Source organism: Pipra filicauda, unplaced genomic scaffold (assembly GCF_003945595.2).
Source record: "Pipra filicauda isolate LSUMZ 115617 unplaced genomic scaffold, ASM394559v2 scaffold212_size3012638_pilon, whole genome shotgun sequence".
NCBI classification, from domain to species: domain Eukaryota; kingdom Metazoa; phylum Chordata; class Aves; order Passeriformes; family Pipridae; genus Pipra; species Pipra filicauda.
This window is the reverse complement of record NW_024104324.1, coordinates 258,869-271,776: the sequence shown is the minus strand read 5'-3', so window position 1 is coordinate 271,776 and position 12,908 is coordinate 258,869.

Below are 12,908 nucleotides of genomic sequence, written 5' to 3'. Positions count from 1 at the left end.
CCGTACACATTTGTTTAGTGAGCAGGAAATAGTGGTGGACAGTGGTGTTTGTTATGCTCCATGACTACATGACATCAAATGCCTTGGAGTCAACAACATCTGAAAATCACGCAAACTGCAAACCAAGTTAATACAGCTGATCTTGACACAGCACAGAATCACTGGATTTTAAGGCAGCTGCCTTGGAGCTTGTTTGTCTGAATGAATGGTTCATTAATTATATTTTCTGCACAGGTTTTAATGTGGAGCTTCTAAGCCAAGTAATACTTAAATGTTCACTGAGGTCTCCTTGGCTGTTACCATACTCTTCACAGTTCAGTATAGCTTAGGTGGGCAAAATGGGTCACATGGCAGCAAAAATATAAGCTTTCATGCACAAAACCTGTTTTACGTCAGGAAAAATATGACTGCACTGATTTTTTTTATGAGGATAATAAGATGAACTGGGCATTCCCTAGCCCTGATTCCTACTACCCTTACCCTGCGTAACCATTTAGGTCTACACAGAGGGAAGGCCAGAGAGCTGTGAAATACCTGCTGGATAAAAAAATCTACGGATTTGTGCAAGTGGGACCTGAGTCCTTCACGTCAGCAACTGCCTTCCCCCACCCACCGTTTGCATGTGTAAACTGAGAAAAAGCACATTAACATTTTATTTCCTCTTCCTTCCCAGTCTCAGGGGGGGCCATCACACCCCAATAAACCAGGAACTCCAGGTTGGACTGTCATTTTATATAAAATATACAACACAACAGATCTTCCATGGTACAATCAGTTCCAAGAAGAAGCAGATGCATCTTGTGATTACTAATTTATTCTAATATTTTTGAAGGGAAGAGATGGGGAGAGGTATTGATATGTATGGCAGGTACTGACTGATATTTAAAACCTTTGGCATTACCATATGTGCCTGGAAATAACTGCCAGTGCTATTAGTTGCTGTCACTGATGACAGCATGTAAATGACTATCTAATCTGCATATACAATTAAATAATTAGGTGCCATATGTAAGAGCAGTTATTTATAGGTCTGGAATCAGAGAAAAAGTTTGAATCCCTTCTTCGTAATGTGTGTTCTCACAAATCAGATCCTCTTGACCATAGATACAGATCTTCATTACTGAGTGCCCTATCTTAGGTTAAAAAAAAATAAATCGAAAAATCACAATTAATATCTCATAGTATTGATTTTCCCCTGTATACACTGCATCTAGCCTGCTGGCAGGATGTTATAGCTGCTGTCCACAAAATGCCTGGCAACTTTTGGAGCTCACTATGAACAAAACAAGCCAGGAAAAACCTGTCCCGCTGAAGGTCCATCCACTGCATTCAATGAAGGCTTGATCTATTCTTACAAACAGCTGACCTAGATTCTCTGCCTGAATGAGAGCAGTTCCCAGCATCAAGGCTTCTCAGAGAGCCAGAAACTCATGTATCGCTTATCATGAGAGACGGGGAGAAAAGCAGGAGGATATAATCTTAAGGGAAAGCAATGGCATACGTTTGTCATAAAAGCTTTATCCTTATCCCCATGAAGCACTTCCCCGACACACTTCTGCTCTCATTTTGGAGCCTGGAAAGGATTGCAGCCCTCCTTTCAGCACACACAGCAGGCCATGGAGAGGCTGAGCTGTGCCAAAGCTGTGGGGGACACGGCCGCACAGCGGGGTGGCCAGCTTGCCACTCCGGAGCCACCCACAGCTTTCCGGCAGCTCGGAGGCAGCTCCTGCCCTGGGCTGTTGGCAGAGAGGCTGTGCTGGATCAAGGACTGCCTATCCCCGTCATGCCAGGAGGAAATGAGCCAGCGAGGTCTGCTGAGCCCTACAGTGCCAGGTTGTGGTGGGATCCAGCTGCAGGCACAGTGCACATCCATTGCCTCTGGGAAGCTAGGGGGGCCTCAACGAGGCTATGCTATGTCCTACTGGTGAGCCATGCAGGACACTTTTCCATCTGCCAGTTCTCCAAGAGATGGGAAGTGCATCCCGTGGCACTCAGTGACATAAAGATAGTGATATGTGGCTCAGAAGGATAGAAAGGTGGGTCAGCCCAGGAGCTTTTCTTCCTGCCTCTGCTACTGACGCATTTTGCTCTCAGCTCCCTAAGATCCTATCAGGCCTCTCCATATGCCCGGCTCAGTAACCTTGCATATTAACCAGTAATACTCACAAGACCAGTGATCTCCAAGGATGATCTCCAGGAAATCCAAGGATGTCCATCACTGTGAGGGATGCCAGCTTGACACTAGCCCTGTCACTGTTGTCACTGGTGCTGAGCTGCCCACAGAGAGCAGTTCCAGGTCAAGGCCAGTGACACCTCAGCAACATCCCCTCAGGCAGGATGAGAAGGAGCTGGTAGGCAGGGGCAACTCGCTCATGTCCCCCAAGGTGCAGCTCCTACTCCAGGGCTATGCTGCAGTTCTGGCCACAGGGACAAGGATAGGGACACAGACTGAGTCCTTGGCGTGGGCAGGAGCTGGGCACTCAAGAGTGGTTTCCATCGATACCAAAATGTTTTGATCTGCCCCACAGATGAAGACAGAAAGCTAAATTCATATACACAAATACAGGTTCACTGATCATAGAGATATCCTACCCATTATCCAGACATGAACATCCCAGACTGAGGCTACAGAAGAGGATTTCTGTTCATGTGGACCCTCACTGGCTGTACCACACAGGCATAACCCACACATCCAGCCCATGCAGAAGGCAAGCAACTGCTGCGGGCCACGCTGCCAGCGAGCATTCCCCTATCCCCCCTCCTCTGAAACCTGCAGAGGGGCCTGCCAAGAAGAGACTATAAGATATGTTTAACCACCTCTCAATTCAGATCTGGTTCCATAAATGCAAACACTGCATCAGGACTCTGGGTTTTCCTAACCAAATTTTTTTTTTTTGCATGTGGGCAACATGCAAACTTGGTCAGTATTATTCCTACCAAAACACTTGCTACGGGTGTTATTTTTAGGAAACCATGTGATAGTCTGACTTTTATTTATGAGCACACGGAAAGATCCACTGTATGTTTTCCTGTCTGTCTTGTTTGGGGTAGTTTGTTTTTTTAGTTCTTTGGGTAGGTTGCTGAGATCTCGGGCTTCTTTTTAAAAGACAAAGTTAGACTCAATCAGAAGACCTTGCAGGTCACATTCCTTCGCAGTCAACAAAGCAAAGCACGGGCAGCAGTGAGCAAATCAAACCAGACATGGGCACAGAGAGACTATGAAAAGGCAAGACAGTGATACAGGTAACAAGGGACAAGGATATGGAGCACAGAAGTTGCCAGGTGGCTATAGGAGATGGGAAATCAGGCAGAGTTTGAAGGATGATGGAAAACACAGATATTCACAGCTCCTGAAAGGATAAACCCAAGACCACAGCAATCAGACAAAAGTCAGCAGAAAAGCCCAGTTCAGCAACAGAAAACTTGTCCAGAGATTCAAGTTTATTTTCTGAGACCTCTTCTTAACTCTTTGACACAAACAAAATAAATGGAGGCAATGCAATTCTGTACCAGCTTTTCATTCAGCAGGTTAGTGGTCACAACCTGAATGGATATCCATTGGATAAATGAGTCAGGTTGGACCCCTGTGACAGGGGGAGGCCCCTACAGCCAGGATCAAGCAGAGACCCTTTGTATAGAGGTCTCTACCTTCTTGGCTTTCACCTGGCCTGTCTGGGGAATCCAGTCTTTGCCCAGTGCTCAAGTTAAGAGGCTCTTTAAGTTGTGGGGATGTGAATCCTTTCACTAGCTGTACATGGCCAGTATGAAGTAGTTTACATCTCTGTGGATAACCCAGACAGCTTTTATAAGCAGAAAAAAGACACAGGCATAGGCAGTGCCCTTCCTCTCAAGTGAATGCAGACATCTAAAATAGGCCAGTCAAGCAGCATACCAGCACTGCCTAATTCTCTCCATCAGCAATAGAAGGAATTCAGAATGAGTAGCTCAGACATAGATATATCTATGTCAGAGCAGTGAGCCACAGCCTTAATCTCTGGAAATTAATGACAACAAAGAGTGTCAGAAACTGGTCTCCAGGCCTACGGATTTTCTGGGTTTCCACTCACATGAAAAAAACAGATGTATGTGATCTGTGGGGGCACAGGGTCAGCTGTGTGGCTGGTGAATCACTTGCAGTGATGGGCTGCATATCCGGCAATGGAACCAGCAAAAGTTGCTTGTTAGGGCAGGTTATCTCAGCAGGAGGGAAGTTCCACGTGGGAATCCTGCTTGCCCACCTCCCCAGGACCCCACCACTAGCCCAAGGCTTCTGTACACCTGGGAAACATCTCTGTCTCTTGGCTTCAAAACAGAGCAGGTACATCAGAATTTGCTGCTGAGAGGATGAAAGCATGGGGACAGGTTGCTCCTGCCACAGGGAAAGGGAGGGGGTTGAGCTGGCTGGGAGAGCCTGGTGTTTGCTGACACCTCTTCTGACTCTGTCTCTGCCTCTGCCCAGGACTAGGGTCTTTTTGGGGTCTCAAGTGCCTCTTTGGCAATCCACTTACACATTGGAGACACTCAAATTCAGAAAAGTTGTTTTCATCTGTCCTTTGTAATTGATCTCAAGCCCTGAAGCTCCCATGCCAGGATCTGGCCTCCCTGAGCTAACTGCTGATGTCGTCTAGGTATCTGCAAAAAGAAACAAGAACTTCAAAAGAAACAACACAGGTAGAGGCAAAGACAACTGGACCAGACCCAACTCAACTTCCAAACTACAAATAACATTGCTTTCTCCAGCAAGACCATGCTGCCACAGAGCATTAGGTACACGCTGCAGATGGAGCTACACAAACTACATCCTCCACGCAGGGCAGGCAACTGCAGATTCTCCTGCAAACAGAAACAGCACAAATGAACAGGGAAAGGGTAGGGCCTCTTACACGTGGCACAGCATGAGAACTCAGTCTGTTTAAGAGGGAGAGAGTGAGAATGATATTCAGGGATGCCCAGGGGTGTTTTAAGAACATGGGACATATCCTGCAGTCTTGCTCAAATGGCATGGGTGATGCAAGCTGCCTGGAGGGTTAGCCATGTGTCACTGTGTCATCATCTAACATTGATATGCCACACGATTCTAAGATTGCTCTCAGGAAAACCAGTGGTACGTAATAAACATCATGAAGACAGCTTCTTATATCTCAAATTTTCCTTTTTTTTTCCATCCCCCATGTAATACTCACACACAGGTCACTTCTGTTACCTATAACTTGTAACATCTTGCATGTGATGTTGCACTGAATTTTCTGTAACTATATTTTTTTTTGATCAATTAATGCACAAATAAAGCATACTTTGTCAGTCACTGACACATGCATTTTCTATCTCATTTTTTAAAACCAGCAAGCTAATACTGCCTCAAAAAAGAACTGAAAGCAGCAATTATTCACTGTACTCATTAGCAGAAAAACGGATTTCCAACTGTTTCAGTTACCCTCCTGAAATTATGCAGTTAGGAGTTGGTGCCAGATTCCCATTTAGCTCAATAGTCTTTTGTAACAGCAACAAACAATAGCATCTTCTTCATTTATCGGGCTTCCCATAAGAGGAAGAACTCATGTTACAGAGGAAGGGCTACACAATCATGCCTTACTAGCTCAAGGTACACGGGACTTTCACAAGTCCCATAGAAATGTCAGTATACACAACACCCAGGAAACTTATGAGTGGCCCAAGAAAAACAGTCTGCTCTCGGTAACAGAAGTAGTACTAATGAGTGCAGGACAATAGGCACGGGCAGGCAGGCCAACAGAAAGCAGGAGAAGTGTAATGGGAGCCAGGTTATCAGCTGAGCCGTAACACGAGAGCTGGTGCAGGTCTGCTCTGTTGCCCACCAGCACCATGCACTGTGTCACTGAAGCTCATCAAGCCACCACAGAGGCTGAGGCTGCTGCAGAGGTGAGAAATGCAACTCCTCTGCTCCCACTAAACAGAAAGCACCAGTCCTCACCTCCTCTCATGAATGTGATGTTCCCCTCCTGCTACGTTTCCTCATGGGAACGTGCATGTGTCATTCCAGTGCAAAGTTGCTGGGAGAGCAAATTCAAGGTCACATCAGACTTATTCTTTAAATAGCCCTTCTTTTTTTTTTCTTTCTTTTTTTTTTTTACAAGCATGAAAGACTTTGTGTCTTTTTCAGAGAGGGTGATGTTTTATTTAAAATGGCCTGCCAGTATCATGAATTTTACATGACAGAAGCTCCATCCCACAACATCTTTATCCTTTCCTCGTTAGTCATCAGAGCTCTGATCCTTCATCCAGGAGATATGGCACATCCCACCAGGAGCCCTGGCACAGGGTCTGACTCATGTTGTTCACAGGACTATCACTTCTCCCTACGGACCACCCCTGAAACACAGCCTGCCCTGAAGCATCGCCTTAGAGGAGACAGATCTGCTGCATCAGCTCCTCCCCACAATGTGTCCCACAGAAATCCACCCCACGCAGGCTGTTTGGAGATACACAGATGTGAGCAGAGAGCTGGCAGGTCTAGTAGAGCATCTTATCTGCTGAAAGGCCTCTGGAGGTCACAGATAAGCAAACTCAGGCAAGGGCAATGCTAAGGCCATAGATATGCAAGCAAAACAAGACAGGCAGCAGATCAGACGTATCTTCCCATGATTTTGGGTCTAGTGCAGGACTCAGTTGATGTCTGTGGTAATGAGTGTTCAGTAAGGCCAGCTTTTGCAGTAAATCAAATGTATTCAACTCTCAATTAGCCATGGAAGATTACTGGGGTTGGGGATTAACCAGACACTCCCTCCCCATAGCAACCACAGCTACACAACCACACCACCACACATGCGGAACATGTTCTGGGCTGTGCCCCACTTTCACCCCAGCATGTTAAAGCTGTCCCTACTCAGCACAGAAACTGGCAGGTTTCTTACATTCCTTTCGCATGCAGAATACCTGAACAAGTTCTTATCCCCTGACTGACATATAGCCTGTAACAGCCAGGATTCAGTTTTATCCAGGTTACCCCATCCCACCTTTTCTTCAATGGCTGAAAACTGATGATATTTGAGTGAACCAGCCAACACTAAAACAAGAACACACCACGTAGCCTGCAAAAGCTGTCCCAAGCGTTAGGCAGCTGGTACGCTGACACCGTTGCCTATGTGCTGAGTAATGATATCTCTCTATTTCTTTGTGCTCCCTTACCCATCTCTTTCCATCTGTTGTTCTTGGCATCCACTTGGATCATATGCTGCTCAAAGCAGGGCTTTCTGTTAGCGCCTAGGAGATAATCTGTGACAGGGCACCGCAAAATCAGTCTAATCAATTCACACGAGGAATTAGTGAACTGGAGTCGACATTGTACAGGGACATGTGTATGAATGGGTTAAGGATGGTGCGTCTGGATGGAAAACGTGACTCAGAAGTGTTACTAACACTATTCTTTCTCGTGTCTGTAAACCTAGAGCAAGAAATGGGAGACATGGAGTGGGTAGAAAAAGACAGCAGGCTGGCGGGCAAGCATCTCTCATATACAAAAGCACCAAATTACGGGTACACAGATCAGATGCTGAGAAGAGCAGAGCATTTACAACTCCTACGCACATTCCCATTTCTTCTCTTATAGCTATTAACTTTGCATGCTTCTCTGTTTTGTTTTTGCCTCATTTTTCACACACATAGCCCAAGACTTGGATCTTATCTTCATGTATCCCAGCGACTTCCTGGCATATCATGCGCATGCACAGCTACACCCACAGGTTGAGGCATCTCTTTCCCTGCCTTCTGTACACGATGATAGTGCAACTATGCCGGTCACCAGGACAACAGTCACAGCCTGTCAAATTGATAAGAAGTTGGTTGGTTGGGTTCATGCTCTGAAAGAGAGCAAGACGGGGGCAACAATTGTAATACATGGCAGTGAACTGCAAATGACATTTGGGTTTCCCCTTAGGGAACCGGAATAAGAACGAACATGAGAGTAACAAAGAAAGAAGAGAGTCTGAAGAGGCTTGCTGTTTAACTTTTAAAACTGTACAGTTAATGGGAAATGGGAAAGATTCAAGTAAGACACAGGTTTGGAGCTCAGACATGGGGCTTATCTCTGCCCTCCCATGCAAAGGGAGCAGTTTTGAACATACATAGTCCAAATTTCCAAAAGTGATCAAAACCAATGGGCTCAGAGGTTGTCACTGTTGGACACCAGAACAGCAGGCAACTGAAAGAAATAAGTGTTTACATTGCTAGAATTGCCTCTCACTAATAGCAGCCAGGACTGCTAAAGGACTGTACTACCTCAGGACAACACCCAATATATCTCTTGGTTGGACATGAACTCACTGCAAAACAGCCCCACCAAACAGCCCCACCAAACAGCACCAAGCTGAATCCAGAATCAGGGCATGCCACTCAAGAAAACTATTTTGCCAAGCAGGCATTTGGTAGATAGTGGAAGTCAAGTTGTAAACCCAAACTTTTGAATGCTGCCAAAGTTCAGGGAAGCACAGACCTGGTATCTCTCATGTTCAGTCTTACAGCTTCAAGGTCTACAGTCTAACCATTTTGCAAGTGCAGAAATAGATATGAAAGACAGTCTGAAAAGAAAACCAGCGGTAACTGCAATTGAAGTCCATTTTATCATGTTATCTATAGCCTATGGTAGGATTAATGGTACAGACAGAATTAATCAGAGTGGTAAAGCCCTGTCAGAACAAAAAGGAACTGTGCATATCCAGGTGAAACAAGAATTCTGATAAGACTATCTCTCTAAAACTGATAAGAAACACTGTCCTGTCTTTTTGAGAGATACTCACGGACACAGCAGGGCTTCCACCAGAGCAAGACTTGCATTAGCTGTGTTCAAACAAAGGTCTGGAAACACAGGTCACATTGGTCAATCTCTAATCTAAATGGGAACAGGGAAGCAATACAAACACTGTCATGTTGTATGACATGGGATCAGGCAGACAACAGCCAGTGATAAAGGGGTAGGTGATGGTTAAAGGTCTCCTCCCCACCTTTGCTCCCCACTCCTTCCCAAACAGAGCTTGAGCCTCTGTATCCTGTGTCTCAGCTATGATTCAGCAGTGAATTTTCTTGATAAAAAGGTGCCCCAGCATTCATACATCCTCTCCATCCCCTTGCCTGCACATTAGGGAGAGGGGAACTGCAAGCCAGCTGCACAGATATCTCTGGCTGGGGATGAGATACACACTGTGGTCCGACACATTCAAGGTCTTTCTAAGCACAACAAAGCAATGCCAAAAAACCAGAAAAATGTCATCAAGGCCATACAGTTGGATTTCTTGCATTTGTTCTGCATCTCACTCAAATCGGGTAGGCATAATGCAGGGAGACAAAGAGGCCTTTCTCAGCAAGCAGCGTGGCGTGCACTGCTGGGTCGCCTCAGGCGGCTGTCTGTCTGCCCAGTCCCCTTTACCCTGTTTTGATTGTAGCTGCATCCTTTCTGTATCAAGATGTGGATACTTAATGCACGCTCACCTCTGCCCCCAGCTACACACTGTTTCTGCTTAGCTAATGCTTTTCTTGGCAGGCTCAGCCAGGCAAGTCAGAGTTCAGCTTGCACCCCAGTCAGCTGAAGCACAGATGACTGGCTCCGGGAAATGCTGTAGAGACATGGCCAAAATGAACTGAAGTCACTTACAAGGAACTGCAAATTGCCCTGTGTTGGTACTCAGCCAGTTTGATTCTGGCCCATGACTGGGCATCCAGCCACAGCCAAAGGACAAATCAACAGGAGTTTCTGCTGGGACATATTATGAGGAGATTTTTCAAAGCAAGATTTAAGAACAGAATACTGTCTGTTCATGCCTTAGCAGCATGGAAGCACAATGACAGGCCCTCCAAAAACCTTTAAATACAGTTAGTGTAAGTGAGAAACAGACAAGATAAAAGACAGAGAACAAGGGCTAAGACATACGGCTTTTCACAGCTCTGGCACAGCTCTCCCATCAAGTGATGCATGCCAAGCTTTCAAAAGTGCTCAGAGTAAATGGCTGAAGCTTAGTTGTTCCTGAGTAAAGGCTTACAAATTTTACTTCATTTTATCTGATATTTTATTTATCTGTGGAGAAGCAGTCATTAATTATCACCCTATGAAAGAGACCACTGTGGGAAACCCATGATTAGTAACTCTCCTTTGTTTCGTGTGTTCTTATTAGCAGGTGTTTTGGAAGAATATATTGCACAGCCTCTTGTGCAACAGTCCTGAGCAGAGTTCAGAGATGCAGGGAGACAGACCTCCCCAACACCGATCACGTAGGTTGGAATCAGTACAGCAAACACAGCACTATTTGCAGACCCGGAGCACAAACAGGCAAAAATCAGGCAAATCTGCCACAACCCAAAGTTAAACTACAGAGCTGCCTCTTTAAAACCTTTGCCAGGGTAAGAGAAGACCTGAGCGGTTTACTCCATAGCAGGAGACAAGGAGGTTTGTGCTGACTGTCAAGCAACCCAGCTAGCAGGCTGGGACTTGGCAGCCCACCACGACTTTGCCTGCTTCCCCCCTGCTCCAAGAACAGAGTAAGCTGGGAGTGCCTGCACACACCACAGCATATGCCTCCCATGCACCCAAATTAGCACAGTGCCAACAAGGGGCAGGGGCCAAATCATTCACCCTCCTGCCCACCTGAACATTTTTCAGTGTGCAGAATGCAGTGGCTCAGGACCCTCTGCAGAGGAAGCAGTGGGACTCCCTCGCATCTAGGAGAGGAGGAATTTCAGGATTCATCTGTGTGACTCAGCTGTTTACTGTAAGTCTCTGTGGGAGCAGCGGTGGCACTGAGATTCACAATTCACTATCAATAAAATAAAAAGAAGTTTTTTCTAGCTTGTGCTAGTAAGCATCCTCCAGAGCACAAAGACTCACACAGAGACTTACCCTCACAGCAGACAGAATAAACTATCAAAACCCCTTGTCGCAGCATTCCTTGTCTCAGTGCACCAGGAAAAAAAAAAAGGCAAGCAGGGAAAATAAGAGCTTTCTTTAGCCACAGTAGATGCAACTAATCAAAAGAATTGGATATCTGCAAATTAAAAATAACTATTTATAATCTATCTTTGAAGACAGTACTATTATATCTATATGGCCATAATCAGGGATAAGTGCACAGAGTCACTACCAGGAAAGATGCCTCAGAAGTAAAGTCTCTGAGTTAAACTGGCACATTATCCACTGGTATAAAATACTGCATCTCCATGGACTTTAATGAGCTCACATACATTTACATATGACCTTCTAGATCCCACCTGCACCCACACACCCTCCCTAACTTCGTCTAGAAAGAGAATTCATCCATCACCTGGTCATCCATTAATCTGTCAAATGTGCAAACAATCAGAAATGAGAGGAGCTGTGTATTTATTACGCATTTCTGAATAAGTCATGCCAAATATCTAGGACAAACAATACATTAAGCCCTAAAGAACCCTCTGAAAGCTTTTTGCCCGCTGAAGGCAACAATGAAAAAGTAACATGATAGAAAGGGAACAGTAAATCATTCATGAGAATGATTAAAAACAAACTGTGGGTGAGGTGCAGCAGAACACTAGGAACAGCCAGCATATTCTTTGAGTATCTCATCTTTTAGAGGATCAAGTGGTTGTGAGGAACTTTTAGAAGTACTACTTTGTGTTCTTTACTGCAAAGAAGACATACCAGATATAAAATCCATGGAGAACTGTACAACCACAACTTACAGCTTATTCAGATGCCCCATGACTACATGAGGCACTGAAGCAAAAATGCTACTCTACTTGAAATTACTTGTGCAAACAAGGCTTAAGAAAAAGGCATGTTAAGGACACTGGTGAAATAAGTATAAATTAGACTCCCAAGTGCTGAATAATGCTTTGTACCAGTGAATCTCACATGCACACAATCATTTTGGAATCCTAAAATCAAGTTCTGAAAGAATTACAGCACCAAAATATTTACAGCTACCACATAATGTAATTCAGTTGTTGGTGCCACAGTTTCCTATATGAGTGTGGTAGCCACAAATCATGTCATCATTAACACCTCTGACATCAATTCAACTCTATGAAAAGGCTTGTTTCAAGAAAGCTTGTTTCCTAAGACTATCTCAAGTAAAAAGTTCAAAAACAATTAATGTGGATAAGATTTTTTTTCTTCAAATAACACCCTTGAGCTTCAAGGGAAAATTCAGCCTACATTATGCCTTTGAGCCTTCATTGGCACAACTGGGTGTCTTAGAACTTTTGAAAAAATGTTCTGAAAATAGTTCAAGGCAGTAAAATCCTTGTCAGAAAGTTCTGCCTTCAGTGTCTCCTGGGTCGTTCTCAAAAACAGAAGTCTACATTAGGTCAATAAAATCATGCTAGACTTTACAGTTAACACCATGCTTGACCTGGATTCATATTCAAGGATATTTTTAGCCTCATTTCTTAAACAAGTAAGATTCGTGCAATGGTGGAGTGTGTGTTCATGTGTGTGCATGCGCCTGCCTGTCTCTTCAGCCCCATTTACCTGTTCCTGAACCCACTAGATAATTCCAAATACAATGACATTCATGGGTAGAACGAGACATTATTAGTGCTTCTAGTCAGCTTTTTTAGGCATCAAAGAATCCCCACAGGTCAAAACCATACTTAATTTATTACACCACCCTTGGAAACCATGTGTGTTATCTGCTATTTTAACGTTGCTACTAGTCTATGTAATTCCCTAAGCATACATAACACTTGGCATGTGCAAACCATAGGACAAAGTTTCTGCCTCTATTTTCATATTTTAAGTACCACTCCCCCTGCTTTGTTTTTCAGTTTGGCAAATAATTTACTTTAGTAATATAAATATTTGAGCTGCAAACCACCAGAGCATTCAAAGACTTTGGCACTGCATCCCAGTCATGTATTATTTGCTTCATTACAAAAGGTAATCCCTGTGTTTTTATTAGGAAGCTCAC